The following is a 23083-nucleotide window of genomic DNA, read 5'->3' on the forward strand; positions in this document are numbered from 1 at the left end:
TTATTGCTGCTAAAGGTGGTTCTACAAGCTATTGAATCATAAGGTGTACTTGGTTTTTCACACATTGCTTCTACATTTTGGCTTTATTTTTGTTAAATAAATCATGACACTGTGTAATATGTCATGTGTTGTTCATCTGAGGTTGTATTTACCTAATTTTACGACCTGCTAAGGAACAGATGATTGTTATTATGTCCTGATATGTAAAACCATGGAATTCAACGAGGGTGTACTTTCTTTTTCACACAACAGTGTGTGTGTGTATATATATATATATATATATATATATATATATACATATACATATATATATACATATATATATATATATATATATATATACATATACATATATATATACATATATATATATATATATATATATATATATATATATATATATACATATACATATACACAGTGTTCGACAAATCACCCAAAAATCTACTCGCCCAACCAAAAAATCTACTCGCCACCTAGTCCCGCCCCCAACCGCGCTTTAAAATAAAATATAAAAATAAAATACATTTAATAAATTCCTAGTCAGAACAACATTCGTTTTTGACATAAATGTATTTATTGTATTACATTATACTACAATTAGTCCTTGTTATGTGTGTGTGTGCCCTTAACCAGTGTCTGGACGTCCTCGCTTCACAATATCTAAAGCAGCTATCCCGCCTGGGATCTTACCTGATCCACAGTCCCTCAATGTCCAGGTACGTCATTCCCGCAATGTTATACATTGGAGGGGAGGTGTTTCTTACCTGTCTTCTGGGTTACGGGGGATTCCGATGTCTTCCATGTGTAGCTTGAGTCAGATCTGGAAGAAAGCAATATAGGTTATTTCGGTGTAGTATAGGGCAGTTAAGATATATAGGGTAAATAAGAGATCCAGAAACAGAGTGTGAGAGAGAGGGGGTGAGAGAGAGAAAAAGAGGGGGTGAGAGAGAGAGGGGGTGAGAGAGAGAGGGGGTGAGAGAGAGAGGGGGTGAGAGAGAGAGGGGGTGAGAGAGGGGGTAGAGAGAGGGATTGATTGGGTTGGGTGGCAGGGTGATTGGGTGGAGGGGTGATTGGGTGCATCTCCCACCTCTTTCTCTCCCCCCCCCTGCATCTCCCATCTCTCTCCCCCCCTGCATCTCCCATCTTTCTCTCCCCCCCCCTGCATCTCCCATCTTTCTCTCCCCCCTGCATCTCCCATCTCTCTTTCCCCCCCCTGCATCTCCCATCTTTCTCTCCCCCCCTGCATCTCGCATCTCTTTCTCTCCCCCCCCCTGCATCTCCCATCTCTTTCTCTCCCCCCCTGCATCTCCCATCTCTTTCTCTCCCCCCCCCTGCATCTCCCATCTCTTTCTCTCCCCCCCTGCATCTCCCATCTCTCTCCCCCCCTGCATCTCCCATCTCTCTCCCCCCCTGCATCTCCCATCTCTCTCCCCCCTCCTGCATCTCCCATCTCTCCCCCCCCCCCTGCATCTCCCATCTCTCTCCCCCCTGCATCTCCCATCTCTCTCCCCCCCCAGCATCTCCCATCTCTTTCTCTCCCCCCCTGCATCTCCCATCTCTTTCTCCCCCCCTGCATCTCCCATCTCTTTCTCTCCCCCCCCTGCATCTCCCATCTCTTTCTCTCCCCCCCTGCATCTCCCATCTCTTTCTCTCCCCCCCTGCATCTCCCATCTCTTTCTCTCCCCCCCTGCATCTCCCATCTCTTTCTCTCCCCCCCTGCATCTCCCATCTCTTTCCCTCCCCCCCTGCATCTCCCATCTCTCTTTCCCCCCCTGCATCTCCCATCCGTCCCCCCTCTGCATCTCCCATCCGCCCCCCCCCCCCTCTGCATCTCCCATCCCCCCCCCCCTCTGCATCTCCCATCCGCCCCCCCTCTGCATCACCAGGCAGCTAACTAGGGAGATATGAATCCCATGAGCTGCAAAGTGAGGCAGAGAAATGTAAAATCATTTTCCACAACAAATTATAAATGTCACCTCTGAGCACACACACAAAACACACACCCACACACAAAACACACACCCACACACAAAACACACACCCACACACAAAACACACACCCACACACAAAACACACACCCACACACATCATATTACAGGGAGTGTTTACCTGTTGCTGTTTTAATTGTAGATTGCGGAATACAGTGAGGGTTTCTGTTCCTCACAGCTCTGCGGAGTATAAGAATATTACTCTCACAGACCTGCCTGTATATATGGATATTACTCACAGACCCACCTGTATATATGGATATTACTCACAGACCCACCTGTATATATGGATATTACTCACAGACCCACCTGTATATATGGATATTACTCACAGACCCACCTGTATATATGGATATTACTCACAGACCCACCTGTATATATGGATATTACTCACAGACCCACCTGTATATATGGATATTACTCACAGACCCACCTGTATATATGGATATTACTCACAGACCCACCTGTATATATGGATATTACTCACAGACCCACCTGTATATATGGATATTACTCACAGACCCACCTGTATATATGGATATTACTCACAGACCCGCCTGTATATATGGATATTACTCACAGACCCACCTGTATATATGGATACTAGCTGAGAGACCCGGCGTTGCCCGGGATGTAAATGCGTAATAGGTAGTATTATTTATAAATCGTGGAACAATAGGTGAGTATTTGTTGTAAAGGTTTCGAGGGGGGGGAGAAAGGGGTGCGGGGAGAAAGGGGTGCGGGGGGGGTGGAGAAAGGGGAGCGGGGGGGGGAGAAAGGGGAGCGGGGGGGGGAGAAAGGGGAGCGGGGGGGGGGAGAAAGGGGAGCGGGGGGGGGGGGAGAAAGGGGAGCGGGGGGGGGAGAAAGGGGAGCGGGGGGGGGGAGAAAGGGGAGCGGGGGGGGAAAAGGGGAGCGGGGGGGGGAGAAAGGGGAGCGGGGGGGGAAAAGGGGAGCGGGGGGGGAAAAAGGGGAGCAGGGGGGAGAAAGGGGAGCGGGGGGGAGGAAAGGGGAGGGGGGGGGAGAAAGGGGAGCGGGGGGGGAGAAAGGGAAGCGGGGGGGGGAGAAAGGGAAGCGGGGGGGGGAGAAAGGGGAGCAGGGGGGGGAGAAAGGGGAGCGGGGGGGGAGAAAGGGGAGCGGGGGGGGAGAAAGGGGAGCGGGGGGGGGGAGAAAGGGGAGCGGGGGGGAGAAAGGGGAGCGGGGGGGAGAAAGGGGAGCGGGGGGGAGAAAGGGGAGCGGGGGGGAGAAAGGGGAGCGGGGGGGAGAGAAAGGGGAGCGGGGGGGGAGAAAGGGGAGCGGGGGGGGAGAAAGGGGAGCGGGGGGGGGGAGAAAGGGGAGCGGGGGGGGGGAGAAAGGGGAGCGGGGGGGGGGAGAAAGGGGAGCGGGGGGGAGAAAGGGGAGCGGGGGGGAGAAAGGGGAGCGGGGGGGAGAAAGGGGAGCGGGGGGGAGAAAGGGGAGCGGGGGGGGGAGAAAGGGGAGCGGGGGGGGGAGAAAGGGGAGCGGGGGGGGGAGAAAGGGGAGCGGGGGGGGGAGAAAGGGGAGCGGGGGGGGGAGAAAGGGAGCGGGGGGGAGAAAGGGGAGCGGGGGGGGGAGAAAGGGGAGCGGGGGGGGGGAGAAAGGGGAGCGGGGGGGGGAGAAAGGGGAGCGGGGGGGGAGAAAGGGGAGCGGGGGGGGAGAAAGGGGAGCGGGGGGGGGAGAAAGGGGAGCGGGGGGGGAAGAAAGGGGAGCGGGGGGGGAAGAAAGGGGAGCGGGGGGGGGAGAAAGGGGAGCGGGGGGGGAGAAAGGGGAGCGGGGGGGGAGAAAGGGGAGCGGGGGGGGAGAAAGGGGAGCGGGGGGGGAGAAAGGGGAGCGGGGGGGGAGAGAAAGGGGAGCGGGGGGGGGAGAAAGGGGAGGGGGGGAGAAAGGGGAGCGGGGGGGGGAGAAAGGGGGGGGGGAGAAAGGGGGGGGGGAGAAAGGGGAGCGGGGGGGAGAAAGGGGAGGGGGAGAAAGGGGAGGGGGGAAAAAGGGGAGGGGGGGAGAAAGGGGAGCGGGGGGGGAGAAAGGGGAGCGGGGGGGGGGGGAGAAAGGGGAGCGGGGGGGTGAGAAAGGGGAGCGGGGGGGTGAGAAAGGGGAGGGGGGGGAGAAAGGGGAGGGGGGGGAGAAAGGGGAGGGGGGGGAGAAAGGGGAGGGGGGGAGAAAGGGGAGCGGGGGGGGAGAAAGGGGAGCGGGGGGGGAGAAAGGGGAGCGGGGGGGAGAAAGGGGAGCGGGGGGGGGAGAAAGGGGAGCGGGGGGGGAGAAAGGGGAGCGGGGGGGAGAAAGGGGAGCGGGGGAGGGGGAGAAAGGGGAGCGGGGGGGGGAGAAAGGGGAGCGGGGGGGGGAGAAAGGGGAGCGGGGGGGGGGAGAAAGGGGAGCGGGGGGGGGGAGAAAGGGGAGCGGGGGGGGAGAAAGGGGAGCGGGGGGGGGGGAGAAAGGGGAGCGGGGGGGGGAGAAAGGGGAGCGGGGGGGGGGAGAAAGGGGAGCGGGGGGGGGAGAAAGGGGAGCGGGGGGGGGAGAAAGGGGAGCGGGGGGGGGGGAGAAAGGGGAGCGGGGGGGGGGAGAAAGGGGAGCGGGGGGGGGGAGAAAGGGGAGCGGGGGGGGGAGAAAGGGGAGCGGGGGGGGAGAAAGGGGAGCGGGGGGGGGAGAAAGGGGAGCGGGGGGGGAGAAAGGGGAGCGGGGGGGGGAGAAAGGGGAGCGGGGGGGGAGAAAGGGGAGCGGGGCAGGGGGGGAGAAAGGGGAGCGGGGGGGGGGAGAAAGGGGAGCGGGGGGGGAGAAAGGGGAGCGGGGGGGGAGAAAGGGGAGCGGGGGGGGAGAAAGGGGAGCGGGGGGGGGAAAGGGGAGCGGGGGGGGAGAAAGGGGAGCGGGGGGGGGAGAAAGGGGAGCGGGGGGGGAGAAAGGGGAGCGGGGGGGGGGAGAAAGGGGAGCGGGGGGGAGAAAGGGGAGCGGGGGGGGGAGAAAGGGGAGCGGGGGGGGGAGAAAGGGGAGCGGGGGGGGGAGAAAGGGGAGCGGGGGGGGAGAAGGGGAGCGGGGGGGAGAAAGGGGAGCGGGGGGGGAGAAAGGGGAGCGGGGGGGGGAGAAAGGGGAGCGGGGGGGGGAGAAAGGGGAGCGGGGGGGGGAGAAAGGGGAGCGGGGGGGGGGGAGAAAGGGGAGCGGGGGGGGGAGAAAGGGGAGCGGGGGGGGGAGAAAGGGGAGCGGGGGGGGGGAGAAAGGGGAGCGGGGGGGGGGAGGAAAGGGGAGCGGGGGGGGGAGGAAAGGGGAGCGGGGGGGGGAGAAAGGGGAGCGGGGGGGGGAGAAAGGGGAGCGGGGGGGAGAGAAAGGGGAGCGGGGGGGGAGAAAGGGGAGGGGGGGAGAAAGGGGAGCGGGGGGGGGAGAAAGGGGAGGGGGGGGAGAAAGGGGAGGGGGGCAGAAAGGGGAGCGGGGGGGGAGAAAGGGGAGCGGGGGGGGGGTGAGAAAGGGGAGCGGGGGGGGGGGAGAAAGGGAGAGGGGGGGGAGAAAGGGGGGGGAGAAAGGGGAGAAGGGCGGGAGAAAGGGGAGAGGAGAAAGGAGAGAGGGGGGGGAGAAAGGGGAAGCGCCCTGTGTGGGCCTGAGACTCGCGCTCCCCCCCCCCCCGGCGCCCGCTCGATGTGGCGTCCGGCTGAGCGGCGGTAGGAAGCGCCCTGTGTGGGCCTGAGGCTGAGGCGGCACGCGCCGTGGGGCTGAGGCGGCACGCGCAGTGGGCCTGAGGCTGAGGCGGGACGCACAGTGACTTACCTGAGCGGGTGGTAGCGCCGGGGAGGTAAGGGAGCGGCTGGGGTAGGAGGGCCGCGCTTCCCGTCCGGAGCCAGTGCAGGACGGCGCACGTGATGGGGGGGGAGGGGGGCGGACAGAGGGGGTGTGTGTGTGTGTGTGTAAAGAGCTGCTGTGTTGTGTGTGTGTGTGTGTGTGTATAGAGCTGCTGTGTTGTGTGTGTGTGTGTGTGTGTGTGTGTATAGAGCTGCTGTGTTGTGTGTGTGTGTGTATAGAGCTGCTGTGTTGTGTGTGTGTGTGTGTGTGTGTGTGTGTATAGAGCTGCTGTGTTGTGTGTGTGTGTGTATAGAGCTGCTGTGTTGTGTGTGTGTGTGTGTGTGTATAGAGCTGCTGTGTTGTGTGTGTGTGTGTATAGAGCTGGTGTGTGTGTGTGTGTGTGTGTGTGTGTGTGTGTGTGTGTGTGTGTGTGTGTGTGGCCCGTCACTCCGCCTCAGGCCAATGAGAGGTGTGCGGGGGCGGGCGACCCAAGGGACCAATGAGATTTCCCCTAGGGACACGGGACAGGCAGGCAGGCAAACATACAGTGCTTTCACTAATATAGTATAAGATTACTCACAGACCCACCTGTATATATGGATATTACTCACAGACCCACCTGTATATATGGATATTACTCACAGACCCACCTGTATATATGGATATTACTCACAGACCCACCTGTATATATGGATATTACTCACAGACCCACCTGTATATATGGATATTACTCACAGACCCACCTGTATTTATGGATATTATTCTACTGGGTGACTCCAGTTTTATCTTCCCATCTACTGAAATGATCTCAGCAAAGGTGAGAAAAGACAGCACACGCTGACACACAGCACAGCAGACACTGACACACAGCACAGCACTGCAGACACTGACAGACATAACACACAGCACAGCACACACTGACACACAGCACAGCACACACTGACAGACACTGACACACAGCACAGCAGACATTGACAGACACTGACACACAGCACAGCAGACACTGACAGACACTGACACACAGCACAGCAGACACTGACAGACACTGACACACAGCACAGCAGACACTGACAGACACTGACACACAGCACAGCAGACACTGACAGACACTGACACACAGCACAGCACACGCTGACACACAGCACAGCACAGCACACGCTGACACACAGCACAGCACAGCACACGCTGACAGACAGAGCTGCTGCCCGGGCGGGAGGTAGGCTCGGGGGGCACTAACAGCACACACAGGCACAGCACACACAGGCACAGCACACACAGGCACAGCACACACAGGCACAGCACACAGCAACACTAACAGGCACAGCACACAGCAACACTAACAGGCACAGCAACACTAACAGGCACAGCAACACTGACAGGCACAGCAACACTGACAGGCACAGCAACACTGACAGGCACAGCAACACTGACAGGCACAGCACACAGCAGCACTGACAGGCACAGCACACAGCAATTCCTCCCCCTGTCACTGACGTCATAGAGAAAAGGAGTGGGCAGTGTCCTGCATTCCTTGATCCTGCCCACACCCTCTGCCGTCCACTCTCCTCCCCTCCCCCCCTCACTCACTGGCGCTGTGCACTAACTCACCAGTCAGTCAGCGCTTTACCTCACTCACTCACTGCAGCGCTGACTGACTGGTGTGTTTTTAGTGTGCAGCAGTGGTGAGGGAGGAGTGCAGAGTGGCAGATGCTGGGGGTAGCAGCAGAGAGTACTGAAGCACAGGCGCTGGGGGTAGCAGCAGAGAGTACTGAAGCACAGGCGCTGGGGGTAGCAGCAGAGAGTACTGAAGCACAGGCGCTGGGGTAGCAGCAGAGAGTACTGAAGCACATGCGCTGGGGGTAGCAGCAGAGAGTACTGAAGCACAGGCGCTGGGGGTAGCAGCAGAGAGTACTGAAGCACAGGCGCTGGGGGTAGCAGCAGAGAGTACTGAAGCACATGCGCTGGGGGTAGCAGCAGAGAGTACTGACGCACAGGCGCTGGGGGTAGCAGCAGAGAGTACTGAAGCACAGGCGCTGGGGGTAGCAGCAGAGAGTACTGAAGCACAGGCGCTGGGGTATCAGCAGAGAGTACTGAAGCACAGGCGCTGGGGGTAGCAGCAGAGAGTACTGAAGCACAGGCGCTGGGGGTAGCAGCAGAGAGTACTGAAGCACAGGCGCTGGGGGTAGCAGCAGAGAGTACTGAAGCACAGGCGCTGGGGGTAGCAGCAGAGAGTACTGAAGCACAGGCGCTGGGGGTAGCAGCAGAGAGTACTGAAGCACAGGCGCTGGGGGTAGCAGCAGAGAGTACTGACGCACAGGCGCTGGGGGTAGCAGCAGAGAGTACTGACGCACAGGCGCTGGGGGTAGCAGCAGAGAGTACTGACGCACAGGCGCTGGGGGTAGCAGCAGAGAGTACTGAAGCACATGCGCTGGGGGTAGCAGCAGAGAGTACTGAAGCACATGCGCTGGGGGTAGCAGCAGAGAGTACTGACGCACAGGCGCTGGGGGTAGCAGCAGAGAGTACTGAAGCACAGGCGCTGGGGGTAGCAGCAGAGAGTACTGAAGCACAGGCGCTGGGGTATCAGCAGAGAGTACTGAAGCACAGGCGCTGGGGGTAGCAGCAGAGAGTACTGAAGCACAGGCGCTGGGGGTAGCAGCAGAGAGTACTGAAGCACAGGCGCTGGGGGTAGCAGCAGAGAGTACTGAAGCACAGGCGCTGGGGGTAGCAGCAGAGAGTACTGAAGCACAGGCGCTGGGGGTAGCAGCAGAGAGTACTGACGCACAGGCGCTGGGGGTAGCAGCAGAGAGTACTGAAGCACAGGCGCTGGGGGTAGCAGCAGAGAGTACTGACGCACAGGCGCTGGGGGTAGCAGCAGAGAGTACTGACGCACAGGCGCTGGGGGTAGCAGCAGAGAGTACTGACGCACAGGCGCTGGGGGTAGCAGCAGAGAGTACTGAAGCACAGGCGCTGGGGGTAGCAGCAGAGAGTACTGAAGCACAGGCGCTGGGAGAAGCAGCAGAGAGTACTGAAGCACAGGCGCTGGGGGTAGCACCAGAGAGTACTGAAGCACAGGCGCTGGGGGTAGCAGCAGAGAGTACTGAAGCACAGGCGCTGGGGGTAGCAGCAGAGAGTACTGAAGCACAGGCGCTGGGGGTAGCAGCAGAGTACTGAAGCACAGGCGCTGGGGGTAGCAGCAGAGAGTACTGAAGCACAGGCGTTGAGGGTAGCAGCAGAGAGTACTAAAGCACAGGCGCTGAGGGTAGCAGCAGAGAGTACTGAAGCACAGGCGCTGGGGGTAGCAGCAGAGAGTACTGAAGCACAGGCGCTGGGGGTAGCAGCAGAGAGTACTGAAGCACAGGCGCTGGGGGTAGCAGCAGAGAGTACTGAAGCACAGGCGCTGGGGGTAGCAGCAGAGAGTACTGAAGCACAGGCGCTGGGAGAAGCAGCAGAGAGTACTGAAGCACAGGCGCTGGGAGAAGCAGCAGAGAGTACTGAAGCACAGGCGCTGGGGGAAGCAGCAGAGAGTACTGAAGCACAGGGAGTGGTATATTCTGGCCCGCATGCCCCCTACTTCCACCTCTGCCTATAAGTATTTTAAAAATAATTATTTAAAGATAGTTTGTAAACGGCTGAGCTGAGACGTAGGAGGGGTTGGGATTTCCATTTGTCTGATATCACTGTGTTCATCAAGAGTTTCCACAGACAAAGCCCCCTACTCTCCCCCCCTTCTTAGGCCGAGTTCAGGGTGCTAGAGACAGGAGTTGGAGGGCGCGCGTCAGTCTGCTGGGCGATGTGTGCACATCATCCCCAGCAGACTTTTTCAAGCTTTCAGTGGCGGGGAGGAGGCGGGGAGGAGGCGGGGAGGGGGAGGGGGCGGGGCGACAGACAGCAGCTTAAGGATCGGAGTTGCTGTGTTGAAAACATTTTCAAGAATGATTTCATTGGCTGCCTAGGTCCATGTGACGCTGCTGCAGCTTCAAAAAACGAAATTTTCGTTTAGTGAAACTGTAGCCAGCGTCAACTCCTGGCTTCGGAGACAGGGCAGCTGCCACCCTGACAACCAGTATTCAATTTGAATACTTTGTGTCCCACGGCAGCATGCACTCCCTCCGAAGCCGGCACCCTGAACGAGGCCTAAGGCCTCGTTCAGGGTGCCGGCTTCGGAGGGGGGGCGTGCTTACGTGCGGGCAGACGTTCGATACAAACTGTTTAAACTTAATAGCAGTTGTCAGGGTAGCAGCTGCCTTGTCGCCGAAGCCCGGAGTTGACGCTGGCTACAGTTTCAATAAAAAACCCAAGTTGTTTTTTGAAGCTGCAGCAGCGTCACTGGGACCTCGGCAGCCAATGAAATCATTCTTGAAAATGTTTTCAAGACGGCAACACCGATCCCTAACCTCAGGTCTGTAGCCCCGCCCCCTCCCCGCCTCCTCCCCGCCTCAAAAAGTCTGCTGGGGATGAACACACATCGCCCAGCAGACTGCCGCCCGCCCTCGCGAACGCCCGCCCTCCAACTCCTGCCTCTGGCACCCTGAACGAGGCCTTAGGCTTTGGTCCCGCTGCGACCGGCGGCGCGCACAGCCGCAGGCCACCAGCCCCTTTCCTCCAGTGTGGAGGTCCCCGCTGGCTCCTTCCGACGTGGCTGACTGCGTGCTGTGACGCGTCAGCCGGCCGATGCTGCAAGCTCCTAGTGATTTGCAGCTCTGATGCGTCACGTGGTGCGGCAGTCAGCCAATGAGGGAAGGAGGGGAGGGAAGGAGGGAGGCGGCTTGGGAGGGGAGCAGGGAAGGAGCTGCGGGGGAAAAGTGTGTGTGTGTATATGCATGTGTATGTATGTGTTGTGTGTGGGGTGGGGGACGGCACCGGGGCACCACTGCCCCCCCCTCCCTACAGACCGCATATAGTGGTTAAGTGCCTCTCCACGCGCCGCCTGTCTGCAGTGCGGGCGCGTGGTCTGAGGCAGCGGGACCTTAGCCTTATATGTATTGCTTCTCTGATAAAGACAGGGTGGGATAAGGGTAAAGAAAACACTGAAATGACTTCCTCATTCAGTGGTTAGCAGTGCTGCAACTGTAACAGGATAACAGAGTGACAAGACAGAATACACAATCCTAGCTATAGCACAAGGTCATATATGTAACATTAACACCCAGACATACGCATGAGGTTTTGATGTTTGTGTGTGCAGGATTGTTTCTTGGTGGACTTTGACAGTATTACTGTGTTCCTGGGACTTTACCTTGTGTCTGTGCGCCACCTGCTGGCCACAAACACACACTATCTCCTTGCAGATACATGTCATGTCTGTGCGCCACCTGCTGGCCACAAACACACACTATCTCCCTGCAGATACATGTCATGTCTGTGCACCACCTGGTGGACACACAAACACACACACCCCTCCTGCAGATACATGTCATTGTATTGTATTGTATGTCTTTATTTATATAGCGCCAAAAGTAGGAGGAGGGGAGTAGCGGGTCCCTCCGCCCAAACCACGCCCCTCCCCCCCTCGCTCCAGCTCCAGGCTCCCTACAGACCGCATATCGCGTTCTGTGCCTGTAAGCGCCCCGCCTGTCTGCAGTGCGGGCGCGCTGACTGAGGGAGCGGGGCCTTAGCCTTATGGCAGTGACTTAAGTACCCTATTCACATGCATTTGACTAACACTTAAGAGAGGGGTTTGTCTAATCAACTCAGACTTACAAAATAGTTAATTAGATTATCATTTCTCTCAATTGATAGGAATCAGCTCACAAACATACCTCAAAAGCCAATTAAATCTTAATTTCTCTGGTTGGTAGAATGCAGCTCAATGACATACCTGTTTGAAGAGATAAATCATAATGTTAATCCAGATATTCAGAATGCATCCATGATTAAAGATAGAAAGATCCAGAGATATGAACTCCAAAATTAACTCTTGTAGACACTTTTGATGTACACTTATGATGTGACCCTTTTGATGTTACACAGCCTTATTGTATGTCTTTATTTATGTAGCGCCATTAATGTACATAGAGCTTCACAGTAGTAATGCATGTGGTAATCATATAAATAACAAATAATATAAATAACAGATCATGGGAATAAGCGCTTCAGACATAAAAGTAACATTAAGGAGGAGTCCCTGCTCCAAAGAGCTTACAATCTAATTGGTGGGTAGGGAGAATGTACAGAGACAGTAGGAGGGAGTTCTGGTAAGTGCGTCTGCAGGGGGCCAAGCTTTATGTATCATGTGTCCAGGATTATCCACAGTGCTATTCATATGCTTCTTTAAGCAAGTGGGTCTTAAAGGTGGATAGAGAGGGTGCTAGTCGGGTATTGAGGCATATGTCTGTGTTCCTGTCTCTGTGCCACCTGATGGCCACACACACACACACACACACACACACACACACACACACACACACACACACACACACACACACACACACACACACACACACACACACACACACACACACACACACACACACACACACACACACACACACACACACACACACACACACACACACCTGCAGATATTTGTCAATATCTGCGTTCCTCTCGGTGCGCCACCTGCTGGCCATATGTTTAACATCTTTAAACCCCATTTTCCTGAAGTCAGAATATTAACAGTGCTCTGAAATCTGAAAAGACCAATTTTGGGTGAGAGCTCCGAGTGCCTTAAAAAGTAATGGTACTGGGTCGGAGTTAAATAAATACATTTTTTTTAAAGATGTATACAATAAAAACAGAAAGGGGGAGAGTGTTTCCAAAATAAATTCATTGTTATTTAAAATAATTAGTGTTAATGTATGTTTCAGAAAGTAGGGATGGTCCTAGTACTGACACTTACACTCTTTACCTCCGAAGAAGCTGAAATGAAGCCTTCTGTGTAAAACCTTTGTATTACAGGAGGAGGTTACACAGAGTAGGATACACAGCACACAGGCAGGTAAGGCCTCGGACACGCTTACTGCTGGCGTGCTGAGGCGCGCTGAGGCTCAGGGAAAGCGGTTGCTTACCGCACGTGCTCTCAGCAAGCCGTCAGGGGGCGGTCCGGGGGAGGGCGTGTCACTGGCCGGGGGCGGGCGCGTCACTGGCCGGGGGCGGGCCAGTGACGTCACGGAGCTGGTTTGCCCTCATTGGGCGAACCGCTCACGTGACCGGCCTGTCTCGCCAGCAAGCGGGGGAATTTTAAATTCCCCTAAGACCTGCGCTTCCGCACGCGCGCGTAGCGCAGGTGAGCCCCTACTAAAGCTGCTCTAATTGCGGCTGTAGGGGTTCAGTGCTGAGCGGGAGCGCGCGTCAGCACACTTCCGCAAGCACGCAGGCAACATGGCCGAGGCCTAATACTCACAGGAGAATATAATATGTACTGCTCCCCGAGAAGCTCCTTATCACTCAGTCATGTCCCAATCCCACCGTCTCTATCTGTTAATATAGAACAGTGATTTTCAACCTTTTTTGTTTGGAGGAACCCTTGAAGTATTACGAAAAATCTCGGGGAACCGCTATCTGGCTGACACATATTAGGCCGCGCTTATAGTGCTGGTGACGTCGCGTCAGAACCAATGTATGGACACTGTCACCTGTGCTTATAGTAGGAGCGACAGGACGGCGCAACGGCTTGGTCGCGATTGCTGGAAGTCACTTCAATTTGATTTTTCCAGTGACCGCAGCATGATGTCAGCGTCGCCGGCACTATAAGCGCTGCTTTAGGTTAGTTTCACACCTCACTCTCCCCCTCTATTTCCCACCCTCTACCCATGAATTTCTCTCTCCCCTCCGTCTCACTCACTCTCCCCCTCCCGCCTCCCACCTCGCATGTATTTATCTCCCCTGTGTCTCACTTCCTCTTTTCCTCACTCACTCCCCCTCTCTCCTCTCACTCGCATCAATTACCCCGCTCAATCCCCCCACAAAATACATACCAAAAAAAACCACACCCCTAAATACATGTAACCCCACCCTGCAATACATAATAAAAATACACGCCGCCCCAATACATATTAAAAAGAACCCCCACCGCCTCAATACATTTTTAAAAGACCCCTCCCCCCCCCTCCATACATATTTTAAAAAATTGGGCCACACAGGTAAAATCATCATCGCCATCCTCCTCATGTACCCACCCCCCCTGCATCTCCCATCTCCTCTCCCCCCCTTGCATCTCCCATCTCCCTCTCTCCCCCCTGCATCTCCCTCTCTCCCCCCTGCATCTCCCTCTCCCCCTATATGCCTACCTCGGGCGGCGAATTCGATATTCCGTTGGTTAATAAGTAAATCATTAATTTGTAACATGATTTGTATTTCCCAAATGAGATTTGGAGCAAAGTAGTTGCTGAGTGTCAGGAGCTCAAAATGTGAGTATAACAGCACCTAGCAGGTTAGGATAGAAAAGGTGTGACCGTGAGAGGTGCTGGAGAAAACTAGTTGCTAGATATCAGAATAACACTGTGTGTAGTCAGGCACGGTGCCGTACTGTGTTCCCTGGGTATAATTAGCACATAGTACCTATTACAGTAATACACATTTGCTCTGCCAGTTTGCTGCAGCCGAGCTCCTGAGAGGGGAGCTACTATGTGCTAATTATACTCAGGGAACACAGTACGGCGCCGTGCCTGACTACACACAGTGTTATTCTGATATCTAGGAACTAGTTTTCTCCAGCACCTCTCACGGTCACACCTTTTCTATCTTAACCTGCTAGGTGCTGTTATACTCATCTGAGCTCCTGACACTCAGCAACTACTTTGCTCCAAATCTCATTTAGGAAATACAAATCATGTTACAAATTAATGATTTACTTATTAACCAACGGAATATCTTTCCTTTAGATTACAAGCCAATGCTTGCAAGCAGTCTCTCTCTCTCCCTCAAGGGGTATTAGTACATTGATTAGCCAATCTATATACTAACATGACCGATATTTAGGGTCCAAGTATCTCCACTTTTTATCTATTGGGATTTCTCCAATAGTGACTTTGTGAGTCTTTTCTTAACGCATCTTCAGAGGGACAAAGTGAGCCCAGAGGCACATAAATTCAGCAATTTATTAACAGGCGATATATTCAATTACTTCACTAACTATGTCAGGACTGAATTAAACAAGCTGTTATAACCCAATACCTATACCTCCTTAATGATCTAGACTCTAGAGGTTATCATCAATATGGACAACACCTGTACACTCGTCGGTATAATTACTGCCTCTAATTACACAATATGGTTATTCTAAATAAAATCACATTGCTAATTTATAGTTACTAACACTGGTTGTTCATTAAAAAGTAAACAATTCTGTTTAAATTAAAACTATTAATCGGATTTTCAACAAGAGAGGATGCATCAAAAATAATTTCAAACAACAAATTCTGCATCTCATGTGCAAAGGGTTTATACTTCCAATGTACATTTTAGGAAGGTTTTTATTACTTTTTAGCACTGACATTTTGATGCACAAAAAAAAGTATAAAATAAATTCTAGAGACCCCTTATTTTTAGCGCACACACAAACAGTTCTCTGTGGCGCTGGGATCCTGGTGCTTGGTTTTCTTTTCTCTCTGATCAATATGTTGGAAATACTGTAACAGAATATATGCTACAATGTGTTGTATAATATAATGTGCTGCTCCCATTTCAGTGACTTATCTTTATTATTTGATACATACTCAGATTTGGGCTTTTTTAGGCTTTCTATCTCTCCCATTTTGTGTTTTCTTACCAATTATATTTACTTATTTAACCCTTTCTGACGCCTTCATTATTTATTACTTTATTACTTTTATTATTTTATTACAATGGCTTTTTTGGCACGTAATTGTTGCAGAAAAATCTCATTTCAAAATTGCCTGTCACGATGACACCAACTTTTATCAACTCATTTATATTTCTGGGTACTTGATTGAACAGAACAAGTTGCAAAATAAATTGTGATTTATTTCCTTAATAGACAAACACACCACATCTGCAGAATACACTTGAAAACAACACTTACGGGAATCAGGGAATGAAAGAAATTGTCCTTTGAAACAAAAGAAATTGTCCTCTGCTTGCAAGCGCAAGAAATGCAGCCTTGGTTTTAAAAGTCCTGTGGTTATGTGGTTATTAACCCGTTCACTCCTAGACTGGTTGCTGCGTACTGGAACAAAGTCTTGCATCTTTACATCATGGATTAAAATTCAGGAATCACACAAAGCTATCTTTAACATGTGGATCCAATCCCCTCGTGGGAACAAAAAAAACCACGAATAGCCAAGTGACCCACAAATTCATAAGACCGGTCAAAAGGGCTGTCCGGTGGGCAGGGCGCATGGGTCAGGTTGACGCCCAGGCCACTTAGCATACCTGGGCTACACCCATAACTTGGGGCCACTATGTCTGGTCTCTGACTTAGAGGTGTCACTAGCCTGACATCTGCTGTGCATCAGTATGCCAGTATTGTATACATTATGGGTCTCTGGGTCTTTTCATAATTGACACTCTTTTAGACAGGGGGACTCTAAATCTGTGAGAGCCCGTTGAGGCTCCGCCATAAAAATAACTACATCCCTTTGAGGCTCGGTCATAAAAATACCGAAGCTCATTCACCCATATCACAGCTGGATGTCCAAGTAATTCCTGCTTGGACTTACAAAAAAAAATACCTCCTGCCTTACATTTAAGATCTGCCATCATGTGTCGGTTAGAGGGTATGGCAAGCAATGCATCTTGTCTTTTACCCTCGCAAACAGGGAATGGCCTGCAAATGGGGAATAAAAATGGCGGGGACAGGGCAACAACAGTAATGCATGGCAAATCAGGTATTAACCCTTTCCTCCCCGTCACATTGCCTTTGTGTGTTTCTTTGCCTCTGTACTAACCTGGCATTTCTCACTCTGTGCACAGGAATGGTTTGCACTGTGTGGGATTTACTGAAAAAAAGAATGATTCTGTGCACCAAAATAAAGGAGAAACTGCGTCAAAATAATCTATTAACTTCAATTTGGCATAAACCCAATAAATCTGTTAAGGGTGTTAGCACAGAATGAAGTATGTTTGTATCAACCACAAATGTATTAAAAAATGTATTGCTATTCTAAATAAAATCACATTGTGTATATATCAACTGTAAATATTACTGTATGTTCATTTGCATGTCTTAGACAGGTCTGCAACCCTGTCTTTCACCATTATCGCCCAGCACACAGCACTTCCACTGCAGCAAGGGATTCTGGGAAATGACATGCAAATGAGCACACAGTGCCACCTTTTATCCCAAGCTCCTATTACAGAGCGACCCTTAAGCCAATACATGCTGCTTTAAACACAGCTTTTAAGCATAGGCTGGGGTGAGATGCAAAGCCAGTAAACCCACTCACAGACATGTTTCAACCTTGATGAGTATCATCAGTGTGAGGTTGGTTGCTGGCTTTGCTGGTTTGAGATTAAGAGTAGGTATACACCACATTTAAAATAAAAGGTAGCACTGCGTGCTCATTTGCATGTCATTTCCCAGAATCCCTTGCTGCAGTGGAAGTGCTGTGTGCTGGCCAAAAATGGTGAGAGACAGGGTTGCAGACCTGTCTAAGACATGCAAATGAATATACAGTAATATTTACAGTTGCTATATGCTTTACTGTGGAGGGTTTTTGTCACTTTTTTTTACCCACCATAACCTTAATAAGTGTGGTGAATACTTATGGAAAAAAAGAGCAGTGAGAGAACAAAAAATAAACATCTAGATCTATATTTTTGAAACCATTGTATGTCCCTGTGTTCCCTGTGTCTAGGGGGAATTTGATTGGTCCGTCGGTCCATGGGCCGCCGCCCTCCCACGGCTCTCATTGGCTCACCCCCCCCCTCCCTGTGTCCCACCCCCCCACGGCTCTCATTGGCCGGTGTACCTCGGCCCCCCCCCCCCCCCCCCGTGTGTCCCGCCCTCCACGCCTACACCGCGTGCCCCTCTGAGCGCAGTGCAGCCGCAGATTCTCCTCACCGAGCGCCCCTGCAACCCCCCCAGCCGCACCTCGACCCGGCCACACCCGGGCCGCAACCTCCATCCGCACCCCCGCCAGATCAGTCCCTCACACCCACATTACCACCCCCCCTCGAAGCGCACCATCAGCCCCTCTCACCGTCGCCTCTCTCCCTGCAGCTCACCTCTCCCTGCAGCTCACCTCTCCCTGCCGCACGCATAAACACTTCCGGCCCTCGCCTCTCTTCCTGCCGCTCACCTCTCCCGCACGCCGCGGCTGCTTTCCTCCTCCTCGAGCCCGCTCTCCCTTCCCCCACGAGCCGAGCCCGCTCTCCCCTTCCTCCCCGGGGGAGCCGAGCCCGCTCTCAAGTGCGGCACTTCCGGTGCCCAGCGAGTGAGCGCAGTCCCGCGGTGATGTGAGGTGCAAGGGGATATGTGCAGGTGGGGGGGGATGATGAGGTGGGGGGGGGATGATGAGGTGGGGGGGGATGATGAGGTGGGGGGGGGATGATGAGGTGCGGGGGGGGATATGGTGCAAGGGGAGGGGGGGATGATGAGGTGCGGGGGGGATGATGAGGGGCAAGGGGAGGAAGGGGGGGATGATGAGGTGCGAGGGGGGGGATGATGAGGTGCGAGGGGGGGGAGGTGATAATGTGCAAGGGGAGGGGGGGAGGTGATGATGTGTAAGGGGAGGGGGGGAGGTGATGATGAGGTGCAAGGGGAGGGGGGGATGATGAGGTGCAAGGGGAGGGGGGGAGGTGATGATGGGGAGGGGGGGAGGTGATGATGAGGTGCAAGGGGAGGGGGGGATGATGAGGTGCAAGGGGAGTGGGGGGGGGATGATGAGGTGCAAGGGGAGTGGGGGGGATGATGAGGTGCAAGGGGAGAGGGGATGATGAGGTGCAAGGGGAGGGGGGGAGATGATGATGTGCAAGGGGAGGGGGGAGGTGATGATGTGCAAGGGGAGGGGGGGAGGTGATGATGTGCAAGGGGAGGGGGGGAGGTGATGATGTGCAAGGGGAGGGGGGGAGGTGATGATGTGCAAGGGGAGGGGGGGAGGTGATGATGTGCAAGGGGAGGGGGGGAGGTGATGATGTGCAAGGGGAGGGGGGGAGGTGATGTGGAAGGGGGAGGTGATGATGTGCAAGGGGAGGGGGGAGGGGGGAGGTGATGATGTGCAAGGGGAGGGGGGGAGGTGATGATGTGCAAGGGGAGGGGGGGAGGTGATGATGTGCAAGGGGAGGGGGGGAGGTGATGATGTGCAAGGGGAGGGGGGGAGGTGATGATGTGCAAGGGGAGGGGGGAGGTGATGATGTGCAAGGGGAGGGGGGGAGGTGATGATGTGCAAGGGGAGGGGGGGAGGTGATGATGTGCAAGGGGAGGGGGGGAGGTGATGATGTTCAAGGGGAGGGGGGGAGGTGATGATGTGCAAGGGGAGGGGGGGAGGTGATGATGTGCAAGGGGAGGGGGGGAGGTGATGATGTGCAAGGGGAGGGGGGAGTTGATGTGGAAGGGGAGGGGGGGAGGTGATGATGTGCAAGGGGAGGGGTGGAGGTGATGATGTGCAAGGGGAGGGGTGGAGGTGATGATGTGCAAGGGGAGGGGGGGAGGTGATGATGTGCAAGGGGAGGGGGGGAGGTGATGATGTGCAAGGGGAGGGGTGGAGGTGATGATGTGCAAGGGGAGGGGTGGAGGTGATGATGTGCAAGGGGAGGGGTGGAGGTGATGATGATGTGCAAGGGGAGGGGGGGGGGTGATGATGATGTGCAAGGGGAGGGGGGGGTGATGATGATGTGCAAGGGGAGGGGGGGTGATGATGATGTGCAAGGGGAGGGGGGGTGATGATGATGTGCAAGGGGAGGGGGGGTGATGATGATGTGCAAGGGGAGGGGGGGTGATGATGTGCAAGGGGAGGGAGGGGGTGATGTGCAAGGGGAGGGGAGGGGTGATGTGCAAGGGAAGGGGGGTGATGATGTGCAAGGGAAGGGGGTGATGATGTGCAAGGGGAGGGGGGTGATGATGTGCAAGGGGAGGGGGGGTGATGATGTGCAAGGGGAGGGGGGGTGATGATGTGCAAGGGGAGGGGGGGGTGATGATGTGCAAGGGGAGGGGGGTGATGATGTGCAAGGGGAGGGGGGGTGATGATGTGCAAGGGGAGGGGGGGTGATGATGTGCAAGGGGAGGGGGGGTGATGATGTGCAAGGGGAGGGGGGGTATGTGCAAGGGGTGGGGGGGTATGTGCAAGGGGAGGGGGGGGTATGTGCAAGGGGAGGGGGGTATGATGTTCAACGGGAGGGGGGGAAGATGATGTGCAAGGGGAGGGGGGGTGATGATGTGCAAGGGGTGGGGGGTGATGATGTGCAAGGGGTGGGGGGGTGATGATGTGCAAGGGGAGGGGGGCTATGTGCAAGGGGAGGGGGGCTATGTGCAAGGGGAGGGGGGCTATGTGCAAGGGGATAGGGGTATGTGCAAGGGGAGGGGGGTATGTGCAAGGGGAGGGGGGTATGTGCAAGGGGAGGGGGGTATGTGCAAGGGGAGGGGGGGATGATGTGCAAGGGGAGGGGGGGTGATGATGTGCAAGGGGAGGGGGGGTGATGATGTGCAAGGGGAGGGGGGGATGATGTGCAAGGGGAGGGGGGGTGATGTGCAAGGGGAGGGGGGTGATGTGCAAGGGGAGGGGGTGATGTGCAAGGGGAGGGGGTGATGTGCAAGGGGAGGGGTGGGTGATGTGCAAGGGGGGGTGATGATGTGCAAGGAGAGGGGGGGGTGATGTGCAAGGGGAGGGGGGGTGATGTGCAAGGGGAGGGGGTGGTGATGTGCAAGGGGAGGGGGTGGTGATGTGCAAGGGGAGGGGGGGTTATGTGCAAAGGGAGGGGGGGTGATGTGCAAGGGGAGGGGGGGAGGTGATGATGTGCAAGGGGAGGGGGGGAGGGGGGAAGGTGATGATGTGCAAGGGGAGGGGGGGTGATGATGTGCAAGGGTTGGGGGGGTATGTGCAAGGGGTGGGGGGGTATGTGCAAGGGGAGGGGGGGTATGTGCAAGGGGAGGGGGGTATGATGTTCAACGGGAGGGGGGGAAGATGATGTGCAAGGGGAGGGGGGGTGATGATGTGCAAGGGGTGGGGGGTGATGATGTGCAAGGGGTGGGGGGCTATGTGCAAGGGGAGGGGGGCTATGTGCAAGGGGATAGGGGTATGTGCAAGGGGAGGGGGGTATGTGCAAGGGGAGGGGGGTATGTGCAAGGGGAGGGGGGTATGTGCAAGGGGAGGGGGGGATGATGTGCAAGGGGAGGGGGGGTGATGATGTGCAAGGGGAGGGGGGGTGATGATGTGCAAGGGGAGGGGGGGATGATGTGCAAGGGGAGGGGGGGTGATGTGCAAGGGGAGGGGGGTGATGTGCAAGGGGAGGGGGTGATGTGCAAGGGGAGGGGTGGGTGATGTGCAAGGGGGGGGTGATGATGTGCAAGGAGAGGGGGGGGTGATGTGCAAGGGGAGGGGGGGTGATGTGCAAGGGGAGGGGGTGGTGATGTGCAAGGGGAGGGGGGGTTATGTGCAAAGGGAGGGGGGGTGATGTGCAAGGGGAGGGGGGGAGGTGATGATGTGCAAGGGGAGGGGGGGAGGGGGGAAGGTGATGATGTGCAAGGGGAGGGGGGAGGTGATGATGTGCAAGAGGAGGGGGGAGGTGATGATGTGCAAGGGGAGGGGGGAGGTGATGATGTGCAAGGGGAGGGGGGAGGAGGTGATGTGCAAGGGGAGGGGTGATGTGCAAGGGGAGGGGGGATGATGATGTGCAAGGGGTGGGGGGGGGGGTGATGATGTGCAAGGGGTGGGGGGGTGATGATGTGCAAGGGGAGGGGGAGGTGATGATGTGCAAGGGGAGGGAGGGAGGAGGTGATGTGCAAGGGGAGGGGGGGGAGGAGGTGATGTGCAAGGGGAGGGGTGATGTGCAAGGGGAGGGGGGATGATGATGTGCAAGGAGAGGGGGAGGTGATGATGTGCAAGGAGAGGGGGAGGTGATGATGTGCAAGAGGAGGGGGGAGGTGATGATGTGCAAGGAGAGGGGGAGGTGATGATGTGCAAGAGGAGGGGGGAGGTGATGATGTGCAAGGGGAGGGGGAGGTGATGATGTGCAAGAGGAGGGGGGAGGTGATGATGTGCAAGGGGAGGGGGGGAGGTGATGATGTGCAAGGGGAGGGGGGGAGGTGATGATATGCAAGGGGAGGGGGGGAGGAGGTGATGTGCAAGGGGAGGGGGGGAGGAGGTGATGTGCAAGGGGAGGGGGGGGAGGAGGTGATGTGCAAGGGGAGGGGGGGGGGTGATGATGTGCAAGGGGAGGGGGGGTGATGATGTGCAAGGGGAGGGGGGGTGATGATGTGCAAGGGGAGGGGAGGTGATGATGTGCAAGGGGAGGGGGGTGATGATGTGCAAGGGGAGGGGGAGAGGAGGTGATGTGCAAGGGGAGGGGGGGGAGGAGGTGATGTGCAAGGGGAGGGGTGATGTGCAAGGGGAGGGGGGATGATGATGTGCAAGGGGTGGGGGGGTGATGATGTGCAAGGGGTGGGGGGGTGATGATGTGCAAGGGGAGGGGGAGGTGATGATGTGCAAGGGGAGGGGGAGGTGATGATGTGCAAGAGGAGGGGGGAGGTGATGATGTGCAAGGGGAGGGGGGGAGGTGATGATATGCAAGGAGAGGGGGGGAGGAGGTGATGTGCAAGGGGAGGGGTGATGTGCAAGGGGAGGGTGGGTGATGATGTGCAAGGGGAGGGGGGTGATGATGTGCAAGGGGAGGGGGGTGATGATGTGCAAGGGGAGGGGGGTGATGATGTGCAAGGGGAGGGGGGGGTATGTGCAAGGGGAGGGGGGGTGATGATGTGCAAGGGGAGGGGGGGTATGTGCAAGGGGAGGGGGGGTATGTGCAAGGGGAGGGGGGTATGTGCAAGGAGAGGGGTGTATGTGCAAGGGGAGGGGGTGTATGTGCAAGGGGAGGGGGGTATGTGCAAGGGGAGGGGGGTATGATGTTCAACGAGAGGGGGGGAAAGATGATGTGCAAGGGGAGGAGGGTGATGATGGGGGGGAGGGGGGATGATGATGTGCAAGGGGAGGGGGGATGATGATGTGCAAGGGGAGGTGGGTATGATGTTCAACGAGAGGGGGGGAAGATGATGTGCAAGGGGAGGGGGGTAATGTGCAAGGGGAGGGGGGGGAGGTGATGATGTGCAAGGGGAGGGGGGAGGTGATGATGTGCAAGAGGAGGGGGGAGGTGATGATGTGCAAGAGGAGGGGGAGGTGATGATGTGCAAGGGGAGGGGGGAGGTGATGATGTGCAAGAGGAGGGGGGATGTGATGATGTGCAAGGGGAGGGGGGGAGGATGTGATGT

General features: G+C 55.8%; 1 protein-coding gene and 1 long non-coding RNA gene across 2 annotated transcripts in view; one reads left to right on the top strand and one right to left on the bottom strand.

The window, feature by feature from the left end:
• Window positions 1–612: 612 nt before the first annotated feature.
• Window positions 613–7256, bottom strand: LOC142467396 (uncharacterized). The gene is made up of 3 exons (XR_012788388.1): window positions 6510–7256; window positions 2114–2172; window positions 613–823 (listed from the first exon to the last, which is right to left on the bottom strand). It is a non-coding gene; the product is annotated as an uncharacterized LOC142467396 (long non-coding RNA).
• Window positions 6350–23083, top strand: part of LOC142467395 (cell adhesion molecule CEACAM1-like) — a 33972-nt gene continuing 17238 nt past the window's right edge. Inside the window, exon 1 of the mRNA XM_075573029.1 lies at window positions 6350–6583. The gene's annotated coding sequence lies outside the window, so the exon portion shown is untranslated. The remainder of the gene's footprint in view (window positions 6584–23083) is intronic.

This window comes from Ascaphus truei, chromosome 16, assembly GCF_040206685.1.
Source record: "Ascaphus truei isolate aAscTru1 chromosome 16, aAscTru1.hap1, whole genome shotgun sequence".
Lineage (NCBI taxonomy): Eukaryota > Metazoa > Chordata > Amphibia > Anura > Ascaphidae > Ascaphus > Ascaphus truei.